We start from the raw sequence: 12,463 nt of genomic DNA, 5'->3' as shown, positions 1-12,463 counted from the left end.
TGTTTCTTACTTTTCTCTTGCTTCTAAAAGTCTTCTCTCATGGGGTGCTATATGCTTGATATCCTGGCATTCTCCATCTGCTGCTGTTTGGTGTGAGGAGAAAAAAGGCAGCATGTACCAGTGCAGAGGAAGATGGCAGGAGACAGCAGAAGCACTTTCCAATGATACTGTTCCAATTCCAAGAAGCCTCCAGAATGTACTCAAGACTCCTTAGGACATGGTTCTGTGGCAGACAGGGTAGGAGGCAAGTCTGCTATGCAATGGGCCCCCAAGATAGCACTGAGTTCAAAAGACAAAGGACTCATGGTGATGGGCATGCTGGGACCCTGTGCGGTGCCACAGTGTGTGGCATTATTTGAGGACAGGTGAACAAGACCTGCAGGCCCTAGCCTCACAAAGATAAAAAGGTGGGTTGGGGTACACAGACCAATTCCAGTGTACCAGGAAGGCTGAAGATCCTAACAATGTCTGTTGTTTTGGCATAAAAGATGTGGTATTGTCAAAGCCACAATGGCCATGTGGCTCTAACATGCTGTAACTAGAGGAACTGTGTGACCAACAACAGGTATGAAGAACAGAGGATTGTCTTCAGGGGCTCAATCAACACCTCAGAACTTCACAGAAAGATCTCTTCCAGTGTGTTTCTCTTGGAAAATGTCTCCCGTGGAATCTTGGAGATGCTCACACAGCATATTTCTGCGTCCATTGTCTTGCTAGTCTGTTGTACTTCTTTCTGTAAGCCTTGGAGGTGTGGGCTATTTCTGGCACCAGTGGGTCATCAGGGTTGGGGTCACATAGCACAGAGCAGATGGACAAAAGGACTTTGGACACAGTCAGTGCTGGAGACCACTGTGACCGCAGGATGTCCAGGCAGACACTACCATTGCTGACGGTATTGGGATGGTAGATTTTGGTTGTGAAAGCAACCTTTGGGGGTTTGAAAGCATAATCTTTAGGAAAGTGCATGGTCAGGAAAAAATCACCTACTTGGTAAGGACTGTCACTTGGGCCCATGATGGTGGCCTGTCAGTGGAACAAGTCATACACAGGTCCTGCTGAACACTGGGCAGGAGGGTCTCACTGCAAGTCATTCAGTTCCTTCTGGATTCACTTCAGCACTATCCTCCCAGAGGCCTGGGGCCCTAAGCCTAAGCTGGGCTGCCAGAGGCAGCCTGCAGCAGGCTAAGCTGCCTTTAAAATTTTTTTACTTTACAGAGAAAGAGAGAGGAGGGAGAATTGGCACACCAGGACCTCAGGCACTGTAATTGCACACCAGATGTTTTTGCCACCTAGTGGTTATATATGAACTTGTGCTTGCTTAACCTTTGTGTGTCTGGCTTATGTGGGATCTGGAGAGTCCAACATGGGTCCTTAGGTTTTGCAGGCAATCACCTTAACTGCTAAGCAATCTCTCCAGCCCTTTTGATGGGTTTTGATTGATCACCTTCTTAGTAACCATCACATGGAGGTGATTGTCAGGCTAACAGTATGAACAGTATTACCATCACCACTTCCTCTTCAATTTCTGCTGGGCCCTGGCAGATGTGGTAGAGGTGGCACATCTCATGGTGGGCAGTTGGCTATCTTCTTGTCTTATTGATGGTTCTTGTCTGTTTTCTGTGCCATCTGTAAAATAAAACAACCAGACTTCCAGTTAAGATGGTGGCGTAGGTACCACGCCAAAGCAGCCTAGGGAGAAAAAGGCCAAAAAAACTCAGCAAAATATACACTTTTACTAAAAAGTGAGGTGTATAGGAAATTGAAGCAGCAGTGGAGAAGTAGAAGAGATCCAGAGCATCCAGAGCCCGCACAGGCTGGCAAAAGCGGCTCCATCAGCTAGGCCAACCGCTGCGGTGGCGGTGCACCAGAAAGCCGCCAGGCTCAGCTTCAGCCACAGGAAAAGCCAGGTGCAGGAGCTTCCACTCACACCGGCCCTCTCCACAGCTCAGGAAACGTGAAGGGAGAGCGGCAGTGAGCAACGGAGGAGCAGACAGCGAAGTAGAAGAACACGTGGAGCAGCGAGAGAACCAGAGCAGCTGCGACTCCCTCCCCTCCCCCACTGCCTGAGCCCAGCTCCAGTGAACAGAGGAGTGTCCCAGGACCTGGCCGCCAACTTGAGCTGACAGCGGGACCCAAGCAGGAGCAAAGTTCGGCAGCAACATCAGTGGCTCCGGCATTGGTAACAGCGGCCCCAGCAGTAGCAGCTCCAGTCGCAGCAGCAGTGGCAGACCCAGCAGCAGCAGACCCAGGAGCAGCAGCAGTGGCAGACACAGCAGCAGCTGCTTCTGTGGGAGCAGCGGCAGTGGACACGAAAGCAGCAGCTTCAGCAGCAGTGGTGGCTCAAGCAGTGGCAGCTACAGCAGCAGCAGAGGCAGCAGCAGCGGTGGGTCCAGCAGCAGCAGCTTCAGCAGCAGTGGCTACAGACCCAGCAGCAGCAGCTTTAGCAGCAGCAGTTCCAGCAGCAGGGGTGCTGATCTGCAGGGCCACACTTGCCAGGCTTGGTTTGCCCCACAGGAAAAGCCAGTGCCCAGCTCCAGAAATCAGAACAGCAGCCCGACGACCCAGGCAGCAACTTGACTGAGACCAAAATCATCCAAGGTAACTGGGATTGCACCAGGGAAGGGTCTCACTTGGTCACAAGCTGACTTGGATCCCTCAACAGACCAGAAATCTTAACCTCTTTGTTGATAGAGGATCTGGTCGTTATAATAACTACTCTTGCATACATACTCGGGGCTGTTTTTGATTGAATGTGTACAGTGTTTAGTTAAACTTTAGAATCTACCTGTATTTTATTCCACTCAGCCTGCTTGAATACTCCTATAGCAGGGAAACTCAACCCCTAAGAACATCTTTGTAGATACTCTGAGAGTCTTAAGAGCCACACCTAACACCTTAAGGTCCTACCCTGAAAATATATTACATCAAATCAATTGATACAGCTAAGAATACCCACCTAGCTAGAAAATCCAAGCATTAACTTAATCCAAGATGCAAAAATATATACATTATAACACAAGAAACACTAAAAAGCAAGACGATATAAATCCACCTAAAAGTATTAATGCATCAGAAATGTCATCCACTGAGAAAGAGTTAGAGGAAATGCCTAAGAAAGAGTTCAAAAGAATAATTATAAATATGTTCAAAGAGGTCAAAGAACACATGAAAACAATCAAAGAAGAAATCAAAGAGGAAATCAAAGGAATCAAAGAAGAGGCAGGACACCAATTTAATGAAATAAAGAAGGCAATACAAGACATAAATAGGGAAATAGAAATAATAAAGAAAAACCAATCAGAATTGCTAGCAATGAAGAACACAGTTAATGAAATAAAAAACTCTGTAGAAAATCTCACCAGTAGGATGGATGAGGGAGAGGACAGAATATCTAAGCTAGAAGACCAGGTGGCAGACCTAATGCAGTCCAACAAAGAGAAAGACAAAGAAAAGTATGAGTGGGAATTTCAAGATATTCGGGACACTATGAAAAGAGCCAATATAAGAATTCAGGGCATAGTAGAAGGAGAAGAACTCCACTCCAGAGGCATAGTAGGCGTCTTCAACAAAATCATAGAAGAAAATTTCCCCCAAATTGGGAAAGAGGTGCCAATGCAGATACAGGAAGGCTTTAGAACACCAGCCAGACAAAACCCAGAAAGAACCTCTCCTCGCCATATTATAATCAAACTTCCAAACACACACACCAAAGAAAAAATATTGAAGGCAGTTAGAGAGAAAAATCAAGTTACCTACAAAAGCAAGCCCATCAGGATTACAGCAGATTATTCAACACAAACTTTAAAAGCAAGAAGGGCTTGGAGTGATATACTCCAAGTTCTGAAAGATAACAACTGTCAACCAAGGTTACTTTATCCTGCAAAGTTATCCATTCAAATAGATGGAGAAATGAGGACATTCCAGGACAAAAGCAGGTTAAAGGAGTATTTGAAGACAAAACCAGCTCTACAGAAAATACTTGATAGAATCCTCCATGCTGAAGAAAAGGAAAAGCACACATATAAGGAACCTAGAAAAAACAAGCAGTACTCAAATACTAGTTAACTGAAGAGAGCACAGGTAGAACTGGAACCACACACACACACACACACAAAAAGGCAAACATAAATACACACCTTTCAATAATATCTCTTAATATCAATGGCCTTAATGCCCCAACGAAAAGACATAGGTTTGCAGACTGGGTTAAAAAGCAGGATGCTACAATTTGTTGTCTCCAAGAAACTAACCTTTCTATAAAGGATAGACATTATCTTAGGGTGAAAGGTTGGAAGACGGTGTTGCAAGCAAATGGGCCTAGAAAACAAGCAGGGGTTGCTATCCTAATATCAGACAAGGTAGACTTTAGTCCAACGTTAGTCAAGAAAGATAAGGAAGGTCACTTTATATTGATTAAGGGCACAGTCCAACAGGAGGACATTACAATCCTAACCATATATGCACCTAACATGGGGGCTCCCAAATTCATCAAACAAACACTATTAGAACTAAGGTCACAGATAACACCAAACATAGTGGTGGTAGGTGACTTTAACACCCCACTCTCATCAATTGACAGGTCATCCCGGGAAAAAATAAACAGAGAAGCTACTGGACTAAATGAGGTCATAGAAGGAATGGACTTAACAGATATATACAGGACATTTCATCCAAAGGCTGCAGAATATACATTCTTTTCAGCAGCACATGGAACATTCTCTAAAATAGACCATCTATTAGGACACAAAGCAAATCTTAACAAATTCAGGAAAATTGAAATAATTCCTTGCATTCTATCTGACCACAATGGAATTAAACTACAAATCAGTAGGAAGAAAGGCTGTAGAGCATGCACAAAATCAAGGAAACTAAACAATGCACTACTAAATGATGAATGGGTCAATGAAGAAATCAAGAAGGAAATCAAAAAATTTATAGAGTCAAATGATAATGAGAACACAACATACCAAAATCTCTGGGACACAATGAAGGCAGTTCTAAGAGGTAAATTTATAGCCTTAAGTGCCTATATTAAGAAATTAGAAAGGTTGCAAGTAAACGACCTAATGCTTCACCTTAAAGCCGTGGAAAAAGAAGAACAAGGCAAACGAAAAATCAGTAGACGGGAAGAAATAATAAAGATTAGGGCAGAAATTAATGAAATATTAACAAAAAGAACAATCAAAAAAATTAATGAAACAAAGAGTTGGTTCTTTGACAGGATAAACAAGATTGATAAACCCTTAGCAAATCTGACCAAAAGAGAGAGAAGAGACACAAATTAATAAAATCAGAGATGAACAAGGTAACATCACAAGAGATTCCAGAGAAAGTAAAAAAATCATAGGGACATACTATAAAAGCATATACTCCATAAAGTATTAAAATCTGAAAGAAATGGATGATTTCCTTGAGTTATATGACCTACCTAAATTAAATCAAAACGAGATTAATCACTTAAATAGACCTATTACAAACATGGAGATCCGAGCAGTTATCAATAATCTCCCAACTAAAAAAAGCCCAGGCCCGGATGGATTCGCTGCTGAATTTTACCAGGCTTTTAAGGAATAGCTAAAACCATTGCTTCTTAAGCTTTTCTGGGAAATAGAAAAAGAAGGAATTCTACCAAACTCCTTCTATGAGGCCAGCATCACCCTGATACCAAAACCAGGCTAAGATAGAACAAAAAAAGAAAATTACAGACCAATCTCCCTCATGAACATAGATGCAAAAATTCTCAACAAAATATTGGCAAACACAATACAAGAGTATATCAAAAAGATCATTCACCCTGACCAAGTAGGCTTTATCCCAGAGATGCAGGGATGGTTCAACATACGCAAATCTATAAATGTAATACATTACATAAACCGGTTGAAGGACAAAAATCACATGATCATCTCATTAGACACAGAGAAAGCATTTGACAAAATCCAACATCCCTTCATGATAAAAGTGCTACAGAGACTGGGAATAGAAGGAACATATCTCAATATAATAAAGGCTATTTATGACAAGCCTACAGCCAACATATTACTAAATGGAGAAAAACTGGAAGCTTTCCCAGTAAAATCAGGAATAAGACAAGGGTGTCCACTGTCTCCACTTTTATTTAATATAGTTTTGGAAGTCTTAGCCATAGCAATAAGGCAAGAGACACACATAAAAGGGATACAAATTGGAAAGGAAGAGATCAAGTTATCATTATTTGCAGATGACATAATTCTATACATAAAGGACCCTAAAGACTCTACTAGCAAACTGTTAGAGCTGATCAAAACCTACAGCAATGTAGTAGGATACAAAATAAATACACAGAAATCAGTAGCCTTCATATATGCTAACAACAAACACACAGAGGATGAAATCAGAAAATCACTCCCATGCACAGTTGCATCAAAAAAAAAAAAATGTACCTTGGAATAAACCTAACCAAGGAAGTAAAGAATCTCTACAATGAGAACTTTAAAACACTCATGAGAGAAGTTGCAGAAGACACTAGAAAGTAGAGAAACATCCCTTGTTCCTGGATTGGAAGAATCAATTTTGTGAAAATGGCATTCTTACCTAAAGCAGTCTCCACATTTAATGCAATCACTATCAAAATTCCAAAGGCTTTCTTCATGGAAATAGAGAAAACAATCCAAAAATTCATTTGGAATCACAAAAAACCTCGAATATCTAAAATAATACTGAGCAACAAAAATGAGGCTGGTGGTATCACCATACCTGATTTTAACCTATTCTACAGAGCCATAGTAACAAAAACAGCATGATACTGGCACAAAAACAGACATGTAGATAAGTGGAACAGAATAGAGGACCCAAATGTAAGCCCAAGTAGCTATAGCCACCTGATATTCGATAAAAATGCCAAAAACACTCATTGGAGAAGAGACAGCCTCTTCAGCAAATTGTGTTTTGAAAATTGGATATATATCTGCAGAAGGATGAAAATAGATTCTTCTCTTTCGCCATGCACAAGAATTAAGTCCAAATGGATTAAAGACCTTAACATCAGACCTGAAACTCTGAAACTGCTAGAGGAAGAAGTAGGGGAAACCCTTCAACATATTGGTCTTGGCAAAGTTTTTCTGAATACAACCCCAATTGCTCAGGCAATAAAACCACAGATTAATCACTGGGACCTCATGAAATTACAAAGATTTTGCACTGCAAAGGACACTGTGAATAAAGCAAAGAGGCAACCTATAGAATGGGAAAAAAATCTTTGCCAGCTATATATCTGATAGAGGATTAATACCTAGGATATACAAAGAACTCAAAAAGTTAAATAATAAGGAATCAAACAAGCCAATCAAAAAATGGGCTATGGAGCTAAATAGAGCATTCTCAAAGGAATAAATACGAATGGCATATAAGCATCTAAAAAATGTTCTACGTCACTAGTCATCAGGGAAATGCAGATTAAAACTACATTGAGATTCCATCTCACTCCTGTCAGATTGGCCACCATCATGAAAACAAATGATCTTACATGTTGGTGAGGAACCCTTCTACACTGCTGGTGGGAATGCAATCTGGTCCAGCCATTGTGGAAAACAGTGTGGAGGTTCCTAAAACAGCTAAAGATTGATCTACCATACGATCCAGCTATAGCACTTCTAGGCATATATCCGATGGACTCATCTTATTTCCTTAGATGTACGTGCTCAGCCATGTTTATTGCTGCTCAATTTATAATATCTGGGAAATGGAACCAGCCTAGATGTCTCTCAACTGATGAGTGGATAATGAAGATGTGGCACATTTATACAATGGAGTTCTACTCAGCAGTAAAGACAAATGAAGTTATGAAATTTGCAGAAAAATGGATGGATTGGAATGGATTATACTAAGTGAGGTAACCCAAGCCCAGAAAGCCAAGTGCCACATGTTCTCCCTCATATGTGGATCCTAGCTACAGATGATTGGGCTCTGTGTGAGAGTGAAAATACTTAGTAGCAGAGGCCAGTAAGTTGAAAAGGAGACATAAAGGGAAGAGAAAGGAAGGGAGGAGGATACTTAATAGGTTGATATTGTATATATGTAATTACAATGATTGTAATGGGGAGGTAATATGATGGAGTATGGAATTTCAAATGGAAAAGTGTTGGGGTGGGGAGGGAGGGAATTACCATGGGATATATTTTGTAATCATGGAAAATGTTAATAAAAATTAAAAAAAAAAATAAAATAAAACAACCAAGGGTGAAAGCAGCTTGGATCAAAGGGGTACACAAAGTTATTTGAAACACTTTTGGTGTGCCAGTCCACTCTCCTTCTCTAGAGGGCAGTGTGAACTTCTTTCTGAAGTCCATAACTTCACATACACAGACACACACATCCAAAATGGCTCATGGCTCATGTCTATCATTCTAGCACATAGGAGGTTGAAGCAGGAGGGGTGTTATGAGTTCAAGTCCACTTTGGGGTACTACATTAATCAAAGTCCTTTAAAGAAGCAGAGCTAATAGAATTACTATAAATTACAAAAGGGAGTTGTTAGATTCATTTATATGATGCAGGTTGAGTAAAACAACAATGGCTGTCTATACTATGAAGAGACTGAGAACCTTAGAGTTGTTCAGACCAAAGGCTGCTTGCCTCAGAAGACCCAGTTTGGTGCTAGACACCTAGAGGAATCCTGGATTGCTGCTGATGTTGAGTCTACATTGAATGCTGAGGAAATTGGATTCCAATGTCAGCAAAAAATGGCAGCAACCATGTAGCTGTACTCACCAGCAAGGAATGAAGGTAAAGGGATACAGGTAAAAGGAGATTTGCTTTTTACTCAGACTTCATATCTGAGCTGCCATCAATGGTGCTGCTCACTCTGTTGGGAAGTCTTTACCCCTCAGTTAATCCTTTCAGAAAATACTCTCACAGACCAACCCAGAGATGCATTTCTTATTTGATTCCTGGTCCAATAAAGTTGACTATTAAGATTTATCTGGGTGTGGTGGCACATGCCTTTAATACCAGCACTCAGGAAGCAGAGGTAGACAGATCACTATGAGTTCAAGGCCAGCCTGGAGCTACAGAGCAAGTTCCAGGTCACCATAGGCTACAGTGAGACTCTACCTCAGAAAAACAAAAAAAGAAAGGCCAGGTGTGGTGATATACAACTTTAATCCCAGCACCTGGGAGGCAGAGTTAGGAGGATCACCATGAGTTTGAGACCAGCCTGGCACTATAGAGTGAGTTCCAGGTTAGCTCAGAGTGAGAACCTACCTCAAAAAATAAATTATCATCACAACTACATAGTGAATTCCAGGGAGCCTACACTGCAAAGTGAGACCTGATTTCAAAAAACGAACAAATAAAATAAAAAGAAATGAATGCAATGTAGGAGTCAATGAAAATGGGAGTTTCAAGAAGATGAAAAAGGAAATATATTATCCTCTGACTTCCAAAAAAATACCATAGCCCTACTGACATTGGACTTTTGTTTCCTAACATATGGTCTACTTTAGAAAATGTTCTGTGTGGGCTGGAGGGATGGCTTAGTGATTAAGCGCTTGCCTGTGAAGCCTAAGGACCACGGTTTGAGGCTCAATTCTCCCAGGACCCACGTTAGCCTGATGCACAAGGGGGCACACACATCTGGAGTTCGTTTACAGTGGCTGGAAGCCCTGGCACGCCCATTCTCTCTCTCTCTCTCTTTCTCTCTCTCTCTCTGCCTGTTGCTCTCAAATAAATAAATAAAAATAAACCAAAAAAATAATTAAAAAAAGAAAATATTCTATGTGCTGCTGAAAAGAATGCATATTCTGCAGCATTTGGGTGGAATATTCTGTAGATATGTTAGGTCCATTTGCTCTATGTTGTCATTTAATCTATATGCTTCTCTGTTGATTTTTTACTTGGCTGGATGAACTGTTAATTGATGAAAATGAAGTATTGAGGTCACCCAGTACAATTGTGCTTGAGGTTATCTGTGACCTTACATCTAGTGCTGTTTGTTTAATGAAATTGGGAGCACCCACTTTTGGTGTGTATATACTTAGAATTATAATGTCCTCTTGTTGGATTGTTCCTTAAATCAATATAAAATGACCTTGGAGCATCTGAATAGAAGGGCTGTGGAGAGGATGAGATGAAGCCTAACCTTAAATTTCTCCTGTTTCTTTTTTCTTTTCCCTTGGCACTGGCCTGTAACTGCCAGTACCAGGATGTGGTTAACACACACAATGAGCTGTTGATCAGAGAAACCTACAAGGTCTCCAAAAACAAAACAAAACAAGACAGACTTCTCTCATAGCACTTGAGTATCCGCCAGAGGTTAATGGTAAGACCCTTCTGCCGAAGACACCATATGTTTTTGGCATGGCACATGGAGAGACTTGGCTGGAATCCAGAAGAGAGCCAGTCCCCAGTTAGTCCATCTAATGCTGGAAGACACTACATGAGCTACCAGGGGAAAGTGGCCAACATCTGTTGGAAGCAAACAACCTAATATAATGCTCACACAAGTAAAATAATGGCACATGATCATGGTGGGTAACCAACTGATTTTGGATTGGTTAACAGATCTGCTTAGTGGAAAGAAGCCCATCTCTAGAACTGGGAGACAAGTTAGAAGCATATCCAAATAATGATTTTGTTCTCCAATATTAAGCTCCCACTTATGTTGGGCTATTAGAGGAACTACACCCTTTAAATTCTCTCTAAATTAGTAATGCTTTTCCCATTTAACCTGTGCTAACTTCAAGCTCTATTGGAGAATCTGCTTCTCTTTTTCAGATGGGAGAATGACATGAGGAAATAAATGACCCATTGCACTTCAGCCCAACCCCAGCTAAAACCACTGAGGAATTGGGGAAATGAGCAAGAGTGCTGCTTTCTCAGCGAACCTGATATCAGCACAATGGTGAAGAAGGTAGACACTGAGGACACTCAATATCTACCAAAGCAGAGATCCAGAGGCTCCTAAGATCCCATCACTGACTTTCAAAATGCCCAATATGGACTGGAGAGATGGCTTAGTGGTTAAGCACTTGCCTGTGAAGCCTAAGGATCCTGGTTTGAGGCTTGGCTCCCCAGGACCCACGTTAGCCAAATGCACAAGGGGGTGCACGTGTCTGGAGTTCATTTGCAGTGGCTGGAGGCCCTGGCACACCCATTCTCTCTCTCTCTCTAAAATAAATAAATAAATAAATAAATAAATAAATAAATAAATAAAATAAATAAATTTTTTTTTAAATGCCCAACATGGCTCGGGGAATTTTGCAGAAGAGGGGGTGGGAAGATTGTCAGAGCCACCAGTTGGGACATTATGCACAGAAGCATTGCCTCTCCCCCACTGCTGTCCTTATAGTGCAAGACCCACAATCCCCATGGGGATGACCTGGATCCCCAACAAGGAGACCCCTTTGGAAAAGGGGCAGGGATGAGGGAAAGGATGGTATCAGCATGTGTTGTTTACTTACTAAGTATGTTCATAACTAATAAAAATAAATTAAAAATAAATAAATAAAAGGGCACACACAAAAATACATAAAGTGACTTGTATCTAATGTTGGTTTGAAATATATCTTGTCAGATATTAGAATAGCAAAACCTGCTTGTTTCCTAGCCCTACTTGCTTGAAATACCATTTTCATCCTTTCACCCTAAAGTAGCATTTATTTTTGTAATGGAGAGGTCAGTTTCTTAGAGGCAACAAACAGAAGGATCCTACCTGTTAATCTAGTCTACAAGTCTGTGTCTTTTGGTTGGGACACTGAGGTTGTTGATGTTAAGAGTTAAGAAAGGTGTGTATTCTTGCCATTCTTCTTGATTTTGTAGTGCTTGATTTTTGTTTCTCTCTTGCATTAACTGTTATTTGAACATAGTTTATTTTTTCTGTTTTCTCATATATGTGCTTTTCTTTCTCTTCAGTCCAAAGATCCTATGGTGATTTGATCCAGGTGTTCCCCATAAACTTATGTGTTCTGAATGCTAAGTCCCAGCTGGTAGCAATTTGGCAATTGGAGGCTCTTGGAGGCAGTGTATTGTTGGGGGTGGGCTTATGGGTGTTATAGCCAGCTTCCCCTTGGCAGTGTTTGGCACACTCTTCTGCTGCTATAATCTATGTGTTGTGGACAAGGAGGTGATGCACACTTTCTGTTCATGCCATAATTTTTCCCTGACATCATAGAGCTCTCCCATAAGTCTGTAAGCCTTTCTTCCCACAGCTGCTCTTTGTAAAGTGCTTATAGTAGCACTAGCTGACTGTAACAGTAAAATTGGTACCAAAAAGTTTGGTTATTATTGCTCGAAACCTGATTCTGTGGCTTTTTGCCTTTTGGGACTGATTTGAGGGTGAGTTGTGGATGGATTTGAAACCTTGGCCTAAGACATGCTTTGCAGTGCTATAAATGCAGTTTGATGGACTATTCTAGTCAAAGTTGAAAACCTGAATGCAGTAAGAACTATGGACTGTGAGGTTTGGCTTATAAGGTGGAAAATGAGCTTT

General features: G+C 41.1%; 1 pseudogene; it reads right to left on the bottom strand.

The window, feature by feature from the left end:
• Nucleotides 1-681: 681 nt before the first annotated feature.
• LOC101615982 lies at nt 682-9,465 on the bottom strand (annotated as a pseudogene).
• Between the last annotated feature and the right edge of the window lie 2,998 nt (nt 9,466-12,463).

This window comes from Jaculus jaculus, chromosome 4 (assembly GCF_020740685.1).
Source record: "Jaculus jaculus isolate mJacJac1 chromosome 4, mJacJac1.mat.Y.cur, whole genome shotgun sequence".
NCBI classification, from domain to species: Eukaryota; Metazoa; Chordata; class Mammalia; order Rodentia; family Dipodidae; genus Jaculus; species Jaculus jaculus.
This window is presented reverse-complemented; position numbering and strand designations above follow the sequence as displayed.